The sequence below is a fragment of the Coturnix japonica genome, chromosome 14 (genome assembly GCF_001577835.2).
Source record: "Coturnix japonica isolate 7356 chromosome 14, Coturnix japonica 2.1, whole genome shotgun sequence".
In the NCBI taxonomy this organism is placed as follows: Eukaryota; Metazoa; Chordata; class Aves; order Galliformes; family Phasianidae; genus Coturnix; species Coturnix japonica.
In genome coordinates, this window is record NC_029529.1 from 10,333,739 (window position 1) to 10,351,510 (window position 17,772).

General features: G+C 39.8%; 1 long non-coding RNA gene across 1 annotated transcript in view; it reads right to left on the minus strand.

Moving 5' to 3' along the window:
- Window positions 1–3,798: 3,798 nt before the first annotated feature.
- LOC107320995 overlaps window positions 3,799–17,772 on the minus strand; it is a 136,572-nt gene continuing 122,598 nt past the window's right edge. The window contains exons 2-4 of the long non-coding RNA XR_001558424.2: window positions 10,858–10,988; window positions 8,181–8,312; window positions 3,799–4,350 (exon numbers count right to left, since the gene is read on the minus strand). This is a non-coding gene — a long non-coding RNA (uncharacterized LOC107320995). The remainder of the gene's footprint in view (window positions 4,351–8,180; window positions 8,313–10,857; window positions 10,989–17,772) is intronic.

Consider the following 17,772-nt stretch of genomic DNA (forward strand, 5'->3'; position numbering starts at 1 on the left):
AAAGCATGAATTGTAAATGCAACCTGCAGCAGCCAAGCCTCCAAAGTCATTGTGACCCAGTAATCTTGGTAATGTTGGACCTATCATCAGAAACACCACAGAGCTTCCTAAAACCTTAGGAACTCAAAGCTGTTCAAGAGAAAGAACATCAAGGTAAAGCTGCCACAGTTGGAGCTATACTAAGCCACTGCTACAGCCCTGGTAACTGGAGCATGTGGTGCCAAATGCTGTCCTAAAAGACGAGTGATCTATTGAGATACACACTGGAAATCCACTTCCCCACACCCTCGTCGCCATTCCCAATATATATTTTGCCAAGTGGCTGCTGTGACTATTTAGTCTATAAAGAAAAGATTTATTTGACCGTGAGGCAAATACAGATTTCATTGTAGGTTGCAATACACCCACAATCATTAATCTCCACCACAGAACACAAACTTCTTGCTTCTACTGCTATATTCTGTACGTAACACAGTTTCCACACTAAATGACGAATGTAACATACAGTGTCTCTGCTCTCTTCACTATCACGTGCAGAGTGAGAAAGAAGAGACTTTGGGACACCAACCTCTATTATACCTTAAAATTCAATTCGCATTGAGCAAACTGGATTTTATTTACACAAGTACATAAGAATCGAACAAACCCGTGCCCCATCTGCAAGCCAAGGGAGCCGAGCAATAGAAGTTGCAGATTAGGACAAAATCTTTCACACCTCGGCGCTGTGAATCAATTCAAACATTAGCCCGCATTTGTTTCACCATCTGTGTGAACCATGTCACGTTGGCAGCACGATCTCTAACAGCCATATTACTACATTTTGGAAACGCAGGAGATGTCAGGCTGTCACAGCGCCAAACCGGACCTCTGCTGGAGGGATGCAGCTCCAGGTGGAACCACCCGGACGAGCAAACCACCCTCAGCGCTGCTTCACCTGAGCAGAGCCCGCAGCCGGGGAACGAGCATCCCCCATTCACCGATAGAAACGTGCAGGAGAAAATGAAATGATGAATAGCCTACCATGGAAGTAAATAGCGACGACTTACAGGCAAGTAGTTCTCCAGCAGCTAAATATCTCCACTCTCTCAGCCAGTAACTCGGCTGACCCCAGCTTGGCCATTTTCCTCGTCCCTCCTTTTGATTTCCCGAGTCTCCGCCGTGCCGCTCTGCCCGTCACCCCTCCCGCAGCGCTTGGCGGAGCCGAGCCGGAGCCCCACACCCGCAGAGCAGCGCCCTAAGGTCTCCCCACCGCACACCTCGCCGCCCCCAACCCCACAGCCCCCTGGCGGCCCCGGGAACTTTCCGGCCCCGGTAGGAGCGCCGCCTCCATCCCTCCACCCGCCGCTTCGGGACGCCCCGCCGCCTCCACCGCCGCCCTCCTCCCGGCCCCAGCCAAACTCACCATAAAGATGCGGGCGGCGGCCGAAGGATGCGGCGCTTCTCCCGTCCGAAGGCAGCGGGATGCGGCTCCCCGCAGCCGCCCTTCCCCGCCCTCACGGCCGCACGCCGCGCCCCCGCTGCCCGGCTTCCCCCGGGCTCGCCGCCCGCCCCCGAGCTCCGGGACCCCGGGGCCGTCCCCGCCGCGTCGGGCGGTTGAGGGGGCGAGCGGCCGCTTTTCTTCCCTTCCCTTTCCTCTCCGACCAGTAGGAACCTCGCACCGCTCGGACTGGGACCTTAACGGAGCGGGCTGAAGCGATGCTGCTCTATAGCGCGCTCAAAGTGGCTCCGGGAGCGGGCAGAGGTGACCTTCAAGCCCGGCGGGGTGGGCTGAGCTGGGGGCAGAGCAGCGTGGGTCGGGCTCAACGAGGGAGGTGGCGGCGGCGACGGCGGCACTCGGGGCCGCACAGGAGCGGAGGCGGGCGGCACGGCGGCGGTGCGGAGCCCGGGCAGCGCCGGGTGGGGGAGCGGGGCTCCGCGGCACGCCCGAAGCCACGATTGGTGGCCACGCGGCGGCGCCCGGCTGCCCCTCGGGGCTCCAAAGCGCGGCCCGGAGCGCCCCGCAGAGCATCGCCCCCCGCCCGGTATCGCCCCGCAGTGCCAGCACCCGAGGCCGGAGCGCCTCGCCATCCCAACTTTTAGTCCGCGGTTGCACGGCTACGGGGCTTGTCCCAGAAAGCTGTGGGTTCGATGGGAGAATAGGGCACGGGATGTCAGTGCTGCACGCGAGAAGCCGATGGTAACTGAATAAATAGACATCAAGCGGCACTTGGGAATCCTCTGGTTAAAACCGTGCCCTTAGCGTTACTCAGGCATCTCTGCTTGCTTCCTCCCCTTCCTCCTGCCCGTAGGAAAGCAACTCTTACTCGAATCCTCCGCTCAGCTAATGAGAAGAGCAGCGCGCAGCCCTGCACACAGGGATTGCTCTCACACCACGTTGATAGCAGCTCCTTGTGACAAAGTTAGAAGGAAAACAAACCAGGACCTGCCGGAGCACTGCCTCGTCCTTTTCAATACATTAATTCTGAGATGATCAAATATTTTTTTGCGCTGCTCAACCTCCAGTTGATAAATTAATGCCACTGGGATTTAATTCAACATGTAAACCAGTGTTAGTCATAGACTGATATTCTGAGGGTAAGACAGATAGCGAGTTGTTTTAAATACGTGGATTTTAAATGGAAAACAGTAACAATGGAACAGGTGATGAGAGGAAGCAAGCTTTAAATCCTATGTGTATGGTTATTCAAGAAAAGCTTTCCATGAATAATGCCCTTAGAAATACTTTCATCTGCAAAGAAAATAAAAGCAGCCGCAGTATTTCTGAGCTCAGCTGTCAATTACACATACATCCCATACAGAAGGTCCTCCAATGCAATCCCATAACCCAATGCTTCTACCCGTGCCTTTGGTGCTCAGCCTGTTTCTTTTGCCATCTCAATGCTCTGGCTGTTGGGTCCCCAAAACACCATTTACTTCCTTTGAAGACCTCAAAATGTATCTTTAAATCCTCCTCTGTGGGTTTCCCACATTTTTTATCTCACCCTTCTAATTCAATCTAAAGTCAAAACAAAATAACAGGGGGGCTCAAGCATCCAACTCATGGAAGACAGAGACCAAAATAATACCCTGAAGTCCTTTAAACTACTACAAAATGATTTTACCATTACTCCCAGCAGCAGAAGATACCTAAATCCATATTTACTATAAAGTGTGAGAAAGCAGAATTGTACAAGCTGAGAAAATCTAAATTCAACACAAAGCTCAGGAACACAAACGGGATGGGATGTTCAGAGCAAAACCTCAATGAGTTCTCAAGATGTCACCTTGTCCCTTCACGCTCCAGACTGTGGCTGTGCCATTCTTAATTCATTCCTGAAGATCTTTGGTAATGGAGATTCAGCAACTCAGAAAGCGATGTACTTCCTATTGTTTAGAGAGTTTATCTTCTAATGTGAGCCTTTCTTATGTCTTTTAAGCTCTTTTCCATCTGTTCTGTCCCTCAGGTACAGAGAACAGTTGTTTCATTCCCATTTGCAAGATTCTTTAATGAAAAGAAAACAAGTTATCATGTCATTCCTTTTTCTCATCCTTCCCTGACAAGTATTACTTTCTCCTTTATGCGATTCCCCACCTCTTTTAAAATAAATTTCCTCATTTGCTTTTCTCCACTTCTGATCGTTGCCATTATTCTGTTCTTTTCTGAAGATTCTTCCCCATCTTCTTTTGCAACACAGTGACCAAACCAGGAAATAATACATCCATCAGAGGCTCTGACAATGCTGATACAGGGGATAGATTAATTTTTATCTCCAAGGCTGTATTCCTACTTCTAGAATTTAGGTATCTTTAGTGTATGCATTGGATTTAAACTATGAATCTCTGCACTCAGCTATACTTATGAAATGCAGCAGCTTCTGCATTTTTGGAAGAGAAGAGCTGGTCAGCATAAGATAAACTGTTCTTGTTTTCTTGGCTGCTGAATTATGTAATAGAGGGAACGTCTGGGAGAAGACTTATGCTGCCAAAGGTTGTGGTTGTGGAGTGTGAGGTCGAGCAGGCTTATCCTGGAGATCCATGGAGCTGGCCACAGGAGGCAGATCAAAGGTCAGCAAGGCTGTGTAAAACTTAGTCAACCTAATAAGCTGTTGGAAGTTTCTGGACTAGAAACAAATAGATGGAGATGAGATTATTGAAGGAAATTATTCAAAAAGCAGAAATTTCCCAAGTTGTACCAAAATATTTCAGTCTTTCTTCCTCTTCTATTGTGCACCATTTTGATCTTCTAAAGCTGCAACAATGAAGGTTCCTCCAGCTCCCACCCAGGCCATCTGTTTGCCTGTTTTCAGCCTGCTTCGGTATTTTCAATGTCTTCAAACTCATTTGTGGATGTACATTTCAGACTTCTATGGGCTAGTGGGAGGAAATAAAGCAACCATAAATGGTGTAGGAGACAATCTGGTACCTAAAAACATTGGGGAAGAGCACAGTTGTCAGAGTGATTTGCTTCTGATCTGATCAGCACCAGGAGGCAAGAGGACACTCTTTCTCTTCTGTATAACTCATGAAATCAAAGGGTTAAGCAGCTTATCACAGACTGCCTGCTGAGTAAGGGCAGTGTTACTCACAATAGAACATGTGTTAACAATCTCTCAGCATTACCTAAGCTGTATTTCAGACTGGGAATGCCATCCCATTCGTAATACAAGACCAAAATGGTCATCTGTGGACAATGAAGGATCATTAGACTCAGTGCCTAGTGCCATGTCTTCACAGCTAATTTGTTCTTCAATACTGCAATTACATGGGGTAAACAGATAAGTAGGATTATAGCAGGAGAAGATATCATGGTTTCATTGCTAATCAAAAAAAGGCAACACGATTGATAACAAAGCAGGTCTACAGCACGTAAGTGATGAACTAGAAGTCAAGAAAAGTCATTTCTTGGATAAAAGAAGTGTTTGGAACAATAACGTGCCACAGGTGCTGTCAGAAAAGAGATAAAATTCAAGATAGAAAGCTAAAATTATTTTTGATGCCCTCAAAAACATAAAGATTCTGTGTATTGGTAGAAGAATTATATAAATATACACACACACAATGCTTTAGGAATTCATCATGTGCTTGCAGCAAAGGACATCTACAACACAACAACCACCACTGCGAATTTATTACTTTAAGGGCTGTTCATTTCACTACCAGTGGGTACATGAGCATACTAGATGCTTGCAGTGAAATATACACTAATGCATTTGTGGTGGTTGCTGACATATAAATTTTGGTGCCACAAACACGTCATGAATCATCTCCAACTTGAAAACAATCGAGCATTACCACCTTCTATGGTAATAATCTGTTGATAGTTAACCCTTCAAACATCAGGAAGGGCAGCTGTGAATGATGGCATCTTGATCCTGAACATTCACGACAAAGCATTGAAATCCTGCCATGGGACATAATTGATGAATCAATTTCCACATAATAATACATGGAAAAAAGAAGTCCATTCTTTACACGTACCATTCTGATGTGGCTGTTTTTGTTGTTGTTTAGTTTAACCTCAGTGCCTTTTACTTCTTGACAATTTATAGCACCTTTAGCACTTGTTTTCTGGATAAGAGGTTGAGCTGAATAAGGTTAATGATTATAGCTGAGGAGTTCTGGCTAAATCGAATTTGTCATTCTCTCGTTCTTCGCAGAGAAAGGATTATTTGGTTTGCATTGAATGCCTCTAATTAATACTATTTTTAATAGTTTTGTCTTGATATCAGAAGGCAGCACTAAGCTAAGGGTGCCCCATGACCACTGGTTTTGTTCAAAGTTCTGTTCAGGAAAATAATTCTGGAATATTTTTCTCGCAGTTTTAAGTTGTTATGACATTTAGGTTTCAGACTTCAGCCCCACAGAATAAAATGAACTGCGTTTTAACATCTGTTCAATTAGCAATATGTTGTTATTTAGTACAGTCTTTAAGCAGAAGGCTAGAAGTCTTATTTTTAATGTCCTCATGGCAGTATCTTGATGCACTTATGTCTAAATATCTATAAATGAGAAGATGTCCAAGTTATTTTCCTCTGATAACATATTAATTTTAATTTATCTAGGGAATAGTTATTCTGCAATAACATTTTTTTTCTCTCCTTACTTTAACTTACAGCATATGTAAATTTTCTCTTGGTACATCTTAGACAAACAACTGCATGCCCAACTCATCAGCATCAACTGGGTTTCATCTCTGATCTTTATTTTCATCATCTTGAGATTGGAGGTTTCAGATAAGGCTGATAGTTTATTTGCTTTATATATGGAAAAAGGTCAAGCCGGTTTCAATGATCTTCCTTGAAAGAAAATTACAGGTTTGTGTGTTGCCTTTTTGTTGTCCTGTGTGGATGAATTGATTCACAGGTTAAACATTAGTACGTGAGATCTGTGCTTCCCTTTCCACATCCATTTATATGTCAGCCAGGCTAGAGGTGTTGAAAATAACTATTAAAAGCAATGATTTAACCATTCTTTTTATCTACTTATTTGTTTACTTATCAGCTTTAGGTTTGTTTGTTTGTTTGATTGAGGCATTTCTAAGGGAGGAAGCACGCCCAGGAAATTTTCATTCAATTCCATCTCCATTTGGCTCCTGATGACTGCACTACCACAAGCAACTTCCCCTTTCTCTTCAGCTCTCAAAAGATTTTCTTTCCTTGACTTTTTTTGTAAAACTCCAAAAGCTATCAAACCATTTAGCTGTAAACATGTAGAATCCAATCTTAGCCTTACGCTGTCATTGGTTCAAGGCATACATTCTTTTTTAAGCAAAATACATACTGCAAGTGTTTTGTAGTTCTCATCATAAATACCATAAGTACTGGCCTAGACCAGTGGGCATCCTCATCCTCTCAGTTCATGTGAAAAGCATAATCATTCATGTACACTAGCGTAATTGACAACCACTTGCACAACATCACGCTGCATTCTATGTTTGAAATGAGAGAAAAGATTTAAAATAACTTAATCAGCAACAAATATGGAGAAGGTTTTGGTGTTTTTTGGTTTTTTTTTAGCCAAGAGAAAGAAAGAAATCCCCTGGAAATAATGAAATATTTTCCAAAACATTTAGCAGCGGATCCATATTGCTCTAGAAATAGAAACAAGCTGAAAAAAATAGCCCACTATAAATAAGAAATCACAGAGCAAAAATCTGCAAAGATGTATTCACTCACTGCTGAGGGGAAAGAGTCCCAGAAAATCCAAGAGCTACATAAAGTCAGATCTGCCACCATTTCTGCTTAAATATCTTTGAGAATTAAACTTAAGTTATAGAATGAGTTCGTTTCTTACTAGTATTTTTATCTCTAATGTATTCACATCTCTGCTCTCGTATGCTGAATATATATTAGATTCATAAAAATGAATTGAAATTTACTATTTCCTGGATTATCTTATTCCAGTTAAATCCTCAATTCATAATGCAATTGCTGAAGATAAATAGAAGTTCATGAATTGTTCATGAACAGCAAAAATTCACGAGTTAGGGATGAAGAATAGATGACGCAGCACCCTTCAACTAACTAACTATAGGCACACAAATTCAAGACCTGGTTTCAAATCAGCAGCAACCAAGATCCGCTTTTATCTTATCACCTGAAAGCTTTCTGGAAGCATTTGTGAATCCAGTCTGTACCATCAGCTCAATCTTTTTTGGATAAGTGGCTGCATACATAATTGACTAGAATTCAGAACCTGTCAGAAATAAGTTGAGAAATGTAAAGCCTCCTTCAACCATCCAAATGTATAAGGCAGCACATATGAGCTAATTCTCCAGCCTCCTCCTAAACTTATGTGAAACTTGATACATAGGAGTTCTTGTACATTTTTTCATATTTTAAACAAAGCTCCTCAAATATTAGTTATTTCTAATAGTCTGCTCTTCTGACCATACAACCACCTTTGGCATTTTTATGTCCAATGTTATTGGACAATGATTAGAAAAGCCTTCTCATCAAGGACTTTTGACTATGCAAATGAAGGAGGAAAAAAGCTTCTAAATCAACTAATTTCTACGTTCTGTTGTTAGATGGGAGCACTTCAGAGTCAGACTTAAAAGAAAGAGGGACACACCACTTTTTATTTTAGGTTTTTCATGTCTTGTAGATTAATGGGACTATTAATGGAATGTGATAATGTGTGGAATTTCAAACATTTTTTTTAATACACATGAGAGAGAAGACTTACAGATTGATCCCTACCTTTCTCTTGGCAGAAGGCAAATTGTATTCTTGAAGCAATTACTATCATAGCACTTCCAGCCTTTGTAGTGCATTACAACTTCTCTCCAAGGTTGTTTGAGATGAAGAGATACTGAAGGCCACTAATAGAGTCTGTAATAAAAAGTGTATGTGCATTATTATTGTAAATGCACATCTGTGGCACAAGAGTGTAAAATAAACCCAAATTTTATAAGATTGTATGCAAATGTAGATACTTTGCCCATACTTAGTCTCTTTGAAGAGTTTTCAGGAGACAGCAATTGAGAGTAGGTGTGTAGTTATTTTCTTGAACTCAAGCAAAACAGATGTATAATTTGTATTAGTGGACCAGTCAGTACCAACACAGAATGCTGCTGGGGGGCTGTGTCCAGTGCCTTCCATTAGACACCATTCATTATACTACATTCATATCTTTCAAAACTAAAAATGATGACTGACTCATAAATTTTGACTACTCTTTTTAGAGCAAGTGATTATTATTATTATTTCTCCAAATGCAATAATAGGATATTTTTAAGAGGATATTTTTTCTCCCAGAAGATTAACAGAAACAAAGAGATCAATAACACTAGTTGATGGAGCAAATTCTCAGCTACAAAACACTGTTTTTCAACACAGTCACCATCGTTAGCTATGCATTTTCATCAGTGATGAACAAGAGCCTGCATGCCATGCTTATAAAAATCAGCAGTAGTGGAGGTGACCCACTGTTGATACCACCACTGCGGAAATGCCTCACCACCGCTCACATCCACTGTTTGTTTGGTCTCCTTGAACATCCAGCAAGAATCAATGAATGTCAGCTGGTGAATTTCTTCCCCATAAAGGAATGACACACCTTTGTCTACGTACACTTTCACATCAGACACCATTCAGTCAGACTGCCCCTCTGCTGCCATCTGTTGCACAGCAACAAAATGTAATGGAATATTGATGGGAAGGTTCAACCTCTACCTGCATCCCACCAACATCTACTTCTAACTTTGTGGGCCAATATAATAAAATAGGAGGCATTACTTTCAGAGCAGCCCTCTTAGGTCAAAGAATTCCAGTGTTTTTAACAAAAGGATCACATTACTGGAACACTGGACTTTACTACAGTAAATGAACAACAGTTTGATGTGAATAAGGTTTGCTGACATTTTTGGTTCTTGTCCCAATTTTTGCTGGAATAGAGTTAATTTTCTTTATAGAGCCCTGTCCAATGGTGTGCTTTGGATCTGCTCGTTAACAGTTTACACTTCCTATAAGAATTGCATTTCTGAGATGCAAGGAAAAGTATTGCTATAAATTTTAAAGGAGTTAAAAATATGTTTATAATACTACAGCATGTTAATATTAGAAAGACCTGTTTGAAAGTAACAGAGCAGAAAAATAAGGCTAGATCTTGTCTCAGGTCATAGAAACCATCACTTAAAGACTATCAGTGTATTGTGGTTGTTAGAGGCAGTGACACAAAACTAATTTATGGTGGCCATGCAGAAGGCATCCAGCTGGATAAAAACTCCCCAAGAATCAATGACAAAAGAGTCACCTCTGTTGGGTTTTCACTGCCAACTGAGACAGCTTCAGCATACATTGCTTATCCAGCCACTAACCTCTGTCAAAAAGAGGAAAGTTTGGAAAATGTATTAAGCCTCAAATTATGTAGCATCATAGATAAATATTCCATGATGCTACGTTTTTAAAGGATAAGATTAGGTGCTGGCTACAATGAGTCTGAGATTCATTAAACAATATCCCTCAGCCATTCTAATATGTGTGCTGGTAGAGATTTCTTACTGGTTTAACTTGGTTTTTTATTTACATAGAAAACCTGAGTGGTGAAAGATTTGTTAGGAGAAAGAGGTACTATATGGAAACAAGGAATGAAATAGCTGTTGGCTCATCCTCGATGGAGGAAAGAAGGCAGACAAGGAAGAAAGATGACAAACAGAAAGGGAGAAGCAACAAGAAGCTGGGAATTGGTGGATCCTCCCAAACTGGAGCCTTCATTCTTATTAGCTTTTCATCTGGTCACTCCTTTACAAAACAGACTGTGTACATTTGTTTTAAAGGTGGGTAGTTTGAAACAGAATAATTTGCTAACAACAAAGAAGGGCAAACATTAGATAAATATAGTCACGTAAAGTACTTCTTCAAATAATCTACATCACAATACAGAGGAAAGAAAATTCTTGTAAGGTATCTTTTGTGAATATTCAGCAAGGGTCACGTTTCTAGTAATGGCTGGAAGCTGGATAGAATTTATTCATGTCACATTCTCACAATATATTCTACACGCTTTCGCTATAATAAATGCACTTTGCAGTCACATTGCATTACAAAGATGCACAATGTGCAATTTAATCTTTTAAAAGCTAAATCTCCTATCATGAGTATGAACTGCTTATTCATTCTTATAAATATATAGGTAAATTATTATTTCACTTTTTTCATTATTCATATTTAAATAATTTATCTTTGATTTCTGCCATGGACGTTAAAAGATCCAAGGAAAAAAAACAGCGAGGGACTTCAAAATCCTGTATTCAGTGGTGAATGCTGCCTATATACTTCTTGTTGTCCTTCCTGTCTATTGCCAGATTCAACTCCAGGTCAGCTTTGGCTTTCCTAAACATATCCTGGAAAGGTTCTACACCTCTGCATCACTTACCTCTGTTTGCACCTCTTGTACGTTTCTTTTTAATGTCTGAAATAAGATGTGCAGACATGGAGAGCAATGATCAAGCCCAGGGAGCAGCCACACTCCTACTGCATGGCCCACGGAGCACTCGCACCACAGCACTGCTTAGAGAGGAGAAAATATCAAAGTCATGAATAATTTAATTTCCAAATTAGTTTATGTTTAGGATCAAGTTCTACATATAGACAAAGCATGCAAAATTCACCCACTGAGCACTCGACAGAGCCAGCATTTGGCACCGTTTGGACAAAAGTTTGTTTGTTTCCCCAGCTGTCTTTAAGAATTGGTTTTGGCAAGATCTCCTTTTCATTGGAAGCTTTTTCTGCCCTTTGTGGTTACTTTACCTTTGTTACTTTCTTAACTAGAAATGCTCATTTACATTTACACCTTGCTGGGAGTAAGCCAGCAGCTGTGCACGAAGCAGCCATTTAATGAAAGAAACATCTGAGCAGCCTTTTGAATTATGATGAAACAATGCTGATGAGATTTTTTTTCTATCTTTGAAGCTTTTACTTGCTTTGACTTATATTAAAATATGTCTTCATTAATTTAAATATTTTATTTCTCTAGCTACATAGCACACATAGTGCCAACTGTACACAAGGCATGCAGCCATGTAGGCAGAAGTACCAACATACCACATTTTCAATGAAATAAGGTATTAACATTGGAGGAATTTTTACGCATCACATTATTTTCTCAAATACCTCCATTTCACCATGCCCTAAACAAAAGAAAAAAAGCTTACGAATGGTCCTTTGCCTCCCAAGTTACCCAAATGACTGAGTTCTCTCTTGTTACTACAGAAATATATTCTCAAATCTGCATTAAAACACAGGATGCAACTTACATTAATTGATGGGCTGTACAGAGAACAATATTCCAGCTATCAATTCAGTTTTATGACATTGCTTATGTAAAAAAAATGCTTTATGTCTTTCCACACAAATACGAAGGTCAAATGATATTAATTAATACAGCTACACAACTCATTGAAATTGAATGGATATTCTCAAGCAGTCCCTTGATTGAGGGCTAATGCCTCATTAATCTTAAACATACCAACCCGAGAACATAAGTAAAGTCAAACAGAATTATGACTGACATAACAGCAAACACAGCTTGCTGCATGCAGAAATTCATGTTAAAAATCCTTTAGAAATACCTTCTGACACCTTAACAAAATCAGGTACAAGTATTATGTACAAATGCACACTACATCTGTAGCTTGAACAGTTTATAATGCAATTATTTGCTATGTTTCACTCCTACATATTGGGGCTGAGAAGCGACTGCTTTGATTTGCTGAAATCCAGCAGAATTCAATTTCCTTCTCATTGTCAGTGTGAATCTTTGTCTGTACAACATGAAAAGGGAGGAGAAGCAGAGTGCAAAAGGAGATGATCGCCAGTTCAGCATCTGGAGCATAACGAGCAGTAAATTCATTTCAGTACAGGGTCCTTGTGAGTCATGATCATAATTGGTTAGAAGAGCAAAAACCAGGTACATCAAAAATTATGTTCTGTTTGAATCAGATACAATCTGCTCTTCAGCTTTCAGCAAGGTGAGCAAAACCCCAAGTAGGGTACCCCTACAGTAACTTCCCCTTTAGTAAGAAGGAGAAACAAAAAGACAGTTTGGATAGATCTGGAAAACATAACATGCTTTATGGATCCAGAAAAATCACAGTAAAATTTCATTAGGAATTGCTGAAGAACTACTTACGTCATTAGCTGTGTCATGAAGTAGTACTCATTTTAACACTTAAACTTAGGCCTTGAACTGAAACACAGTTGTTTATAAAAAATAAAGAAACCACACTGGAATATATTCTGGTACTCTGTCCTCTTCATTTTCTACTGCTTAGCCCAATAAAGTGAGATTTGCACAACTTAATATTATATTTGTCTTGCAAGATGAACACAGATATTTTGCTGCCTATTTCAATATCAGTACTTCTGGACTGTGTTAGGTGTAAACAATCTTTGTAATGTTGAAGTTAATCTTCCTGGCCTTCATTATCACACCCATGAAAATGTTTCTAATGCACAAAAATATAATTGAAACTTAATAAGTCCTAGGGAAATGAGGAGCAAAGGAATATCCTTGCTTATCTGGAGAAAGCCTGGTGGTTGAAAGCACATAGATTCCATTTCTATAAAGGCAACTGCACTTTGTTACATCCAGAAAAGTTCTTGAAAGGGTGGGAAGGCTCTGGGGAAAGGAGGAGGAGTGTATCATTTCTAGCTGGTAGAGACAAGTGAAGTGTTAATACATAAGCAGAACAACATTCCTGCTCTGATAATACAGAGAAAACACTTTAATATTCATTTCCTCCTGTCAGATACTTGGTCATGGCTACTGTCATAACACATACTACTTTTCATAGCACTAAATTGTTTCTGTTTATTTTCTATTATCACAGCATACTATAAATGCCTGTGAACATGCTGATTATTCTAGTTTGCAGCATGCAATCACAGCTGTTTTTCAAGGTAATGTTGGAAAGAAGCCTAAAACAACAATTTCAATCATCTCTCATAAATATCAAGAAGATAAACTAATGCAATGCTATACAGAGAAATCAAGTTTTTGCAACCAATTTGAAAGGAAGCATCCTGCTGGACAAATGCTATATTTAGGAGCAAAAATTGAAACAGAAATGCATCACAAATATTTTGCATGTTATGGCTGAGTTTTGTGCAAGGGATTTAATGCTTTATCACATCACTCTCAAATACAAGTTACAGGTTAGGGAACTGAACCCAGACATGGGTATCTTAATAGACAATAGATGTAGTCTGATAGTCAAAACAAGGCTGTTTAGGTATTGCTTTAGACTTAGCTGACCTAAATAACACCCACACTACCTAGCTATGCTGAGTGCTGTAATTAAATACCTAAGAAGAAACTTGCTTAGCATCTACAAAGGAATATGCATTTGATGACTCAGTATGTTCCAGCAATTGAAGCTTGCAAGCTATGAATTTCCCAGTCATTGCACACTTTCAGCTGAATTGCAGGCCTGAAAGATAAGTCATTTTATAAACACATCCAATCGGATTTCGTTCAGTATGCCAGGCAAATTGAAGGTAGACAAATATATTCAGAACAGGCATTTGAAATGAATTTCACACGTGAAATCAATCTAAGAACCAAAAAAAAAAAAAAAAAAAAAAAGCAGTGGTGACTCATCTGAATATCAGAACATCAAGAACTAAGAAAGAGGAAGACTGGAAATAACTGAATCCTGAGAAGTGCATGACATGGGAGTACAAACAGCTGAAGGATTTCTCCCATCTTGCCTGACATGTAGGACAAATAGGAAGGAAAACAAAACAAAACAAACCACAAAAAGCCATCAAAACCTTAAGAGTGTAGATGAAGACCCAGAAAAGGTTAAGAAATAAAAGTCTTTGTGGAAATGTTTACAATGTTTTCACAGTGTTTTCCTGTGATCTTCCCAATCAAAGATAAAAAAAAAACCTGAATAATGTGAGAGTGAAAATAGATGAGAAAAGTATTCACTATATTTCTAAGATGTATAATCATTGAAATATAGTATGTATGTGATGCATATTAAACAGCATGATGGTTTAGATTCTTTTCAGAGGGCTGTTCCTGAGATTCAGCCTTGCTCTAACACACTTGCCATCTGTTCCATATAATGATCACATCTTCTCCTATCATTAAATGGCAAAAATGACTTTATAATAAAACCTACCTAGCAGGATGCCCTAACAGAAAAAATGACATAAAGCCCTCCTGTGAAATAAAATGCCTTCATATTGGACAGACCATTCTGGTATCCAGAAAGGTGCCTTCTTTCATAAATTCAAAACATGACCACAAAGATAGATGTAGATTTCCAAAGATGGAGCCTTGCTGTAGGTGCAGAGACACAGAACAGTCCTCAGGGTTAAAAGATACAGTTGTCCTTGCTAAACTTTTGAGTGTTAGCATTCAGCCCCAAATCCTCCTCCCATACTCAGAAATGTCGTCTCCTCCAAAAAGGTGAATATTAACTCATACATGTCATCTTTGCAGTTCTTGTTTTGACAGATTTATGAGCCCATTAACTGCAAAGAAAATAACTGAATGTGAAAAAAAAAAAGCCTGAATACTTTTAGCTGAAAATCAGTCTGCTAAATAAAAGTGAGCTCTGACTGACTGAAGCTTGAGATTATGTTATTTCCTTCTGATTTAAAAGAGGGAAAACTGAAAACTACAAATGGAGGCCAGTAATGGAGCCACACTTGTAGACATCTTCATGTGGTAGAGAAGGAAGATGTCTCCAGGTTATGGGTATGGTGGTGACAATGGCCAGCATCAAGATGTCCCACAGCTGCTTTCACTACCAGTCCTCAACAGGATATCTGGAGATGGTGGGGACATCTGAGTGACTGTGTTTGTGCTCCCAGCAACACATAAGGCAAAGATTTGCTTGCCTGGAAATGCCTAAACTCCTGCCTGCTGATGTAAAGGAGTGAATTAATTGCTTACCTTGCTTTGCTAGCAAGTGGCACTTAGCTGAACTTATTTAACTTTCTTTATTTTGACTCATGTGTTGGATTTTCTTTTCTTTCACCCTCCCAGTCCTCTCCCCCATCCTTCTGTGGGGAGCGAGCAAGCAGCTGGGGTCAATTCACCCCACAGTCCTGCTCAGATCTCTGAAGAAACACATGCTTCTGTCTCATGTTCTGATGTCTCATCTTCCTTTCACTACCATCCAATGCTTTTTTGGGAGGGAGGGGGTTGGGGCGGCTTCCCCACAGACTTGCGAGCTAGAAAATACAGCACTGTTAGTTTAAATGCAGGCTAACTTGCACAGATCTGACCTTCACCATCAATTCACTCACTTATTGTAAATGCAGATTCTCTGTGAAACCATTTATTTCAGTCACTCTTTCTCCTACCCTGCTCTGGCATATTGCTAATGTCCCTCATTCTATTGTTAGCCACCACAGAGTGCGTCATTTTTGCATTAAGGAGCTCTTAGGTGGACCTGACACAATTTTAGCACTGAGCAGCAACATTATTCTCCAAAGTGTTCTTCCATTTTCCTTATTTGTTCTTTGCACTGCAAGAAAACAAAGGAACTGCAGAGCAGTGATGAATGAGGACCTGGATTTTAATTCTTATTCTTTGGTTTTGAATGGTTTAATTCCACTGGAGGAAAGCTCTTAAGAAATCTACAGAATTAAAGGCAAGCTATATTTCAATCACAAAATGAAACATCATTTTGTTGAAAGGAAAAGCATCCACTGAGATGCAAAATTCCTTTTAGATACTTTCTTTTACTACTTCACTATTTTTAATTCAAAACTCAAAGGAAGTACTATCACATACCAATTTGGACCACAGAATCAAGTTATCAGCATAACCTAATTTAATCTCTGGCTGAGGAGAACATTTCACTGACAGATCACTGATCTCCAATGGTTTAACTTGGATTAGTCCATTAAAGAAAGTAAATTAACAGATCACATTTTGGGAAGTTTCTAAAATATCTTCATTTAAAATAATTTTTAAAAACTCTACTTGATTTGGATATTAAGAAATATTTTAGAGCTTGGATGACTTTAAAGGGAAAGTCTTTATCCACTGAATTCACTGTGAAAATAACACCTATCCAAGCCATGATATTCGTCAGAGCCCCCAAAACAGCCATCACTGCAGTCTCACAGGTTTTTTTTATGCTGACTTTGAAGTCTTTTTTTCCTGATGTTGATGTAATTCTGTGCTTGGCTATTTTGACAAAACCCTAGAATACATAAGTTGCTCTGAAAATAATGCCTCCTATTTACTCCCATAGAAACTACAACAGAAACAAAGAACACAATAAAAGAAGCTGTTAAAGCAAATTCTCAGTTATTTTTCAGCAGTGGATTCTCAACACAGTTTAATGCTACTTATGCCTGCAAAAAAAGTTATTGTAACTGCTTCATTTCAATATTAACTGTTAACGGTTGCAATAAATGCCATCGCCTCACACAAAGGAACAACTCTGCTATTACTACACTTTTATCCTTCTAGGTGGTCTCAACATGGTATAAAAAGTAACAACTTAATGAGGATTATTGAAGCACACATTCTGCAGAAATTTTCTCTAAATTTTACTTACGGGATTACATTATGCTTCACATAATGCTATCCTCTTTGGTATCAACAGGAATGCTCTGAATACAATGAAAGAAGATATATACATATAAACATAAAAGAAACATTAGGCAAGAATCCAGAAAAGCAAAATTCTCTACTCCAATGGAATGGATGACTCCATAAATACCATATTAGATAATCAAATGCTAGAGCCAGTCAGTCACTTTGAATACCTTGGCAAAGCTTTCACAAATCATAATGACAACTCCGCAATGCTGCAGAGAATATATTTCACACAGACAGCATATAACAGAAAAAAAATTACTGAGGTCCTCAATGAGGGCCTCAATGAGGTTAATAAGAAATTCCTTAATCACATAAATCATCTACCACGTGTTGCTGTAACTGGGTCAGTAGCACAGAAAGGCAACTTCCACTTTTAGTCTGAATGTTTCAAATGATGAGGCCTAAGAATAAGGAAACACGGATTTCACTGGTACCTTGTAAACAAGAACTTCAAGGGATTTATTGTGTATTTTAGTACAAGAAAAATGCAGGTGCCTCAAGGGAAAGAACTGCAGAATTATGATGAGTCCAAATTGGACAACATGTCAAAAATATACTTTTGTGATAAACTTTTCAGGCTTGATTCTCTAGGACTCGCATAACAGAAAACAAAATCATGCAGAGACAACCGGTGCGGCTTTCTGTGCTGACGCTTTCTGTTGCTTTTCCTCCTAAACTTACTCTTCTGCTACCACACCCAGGGGAAAGAGCTTCCCT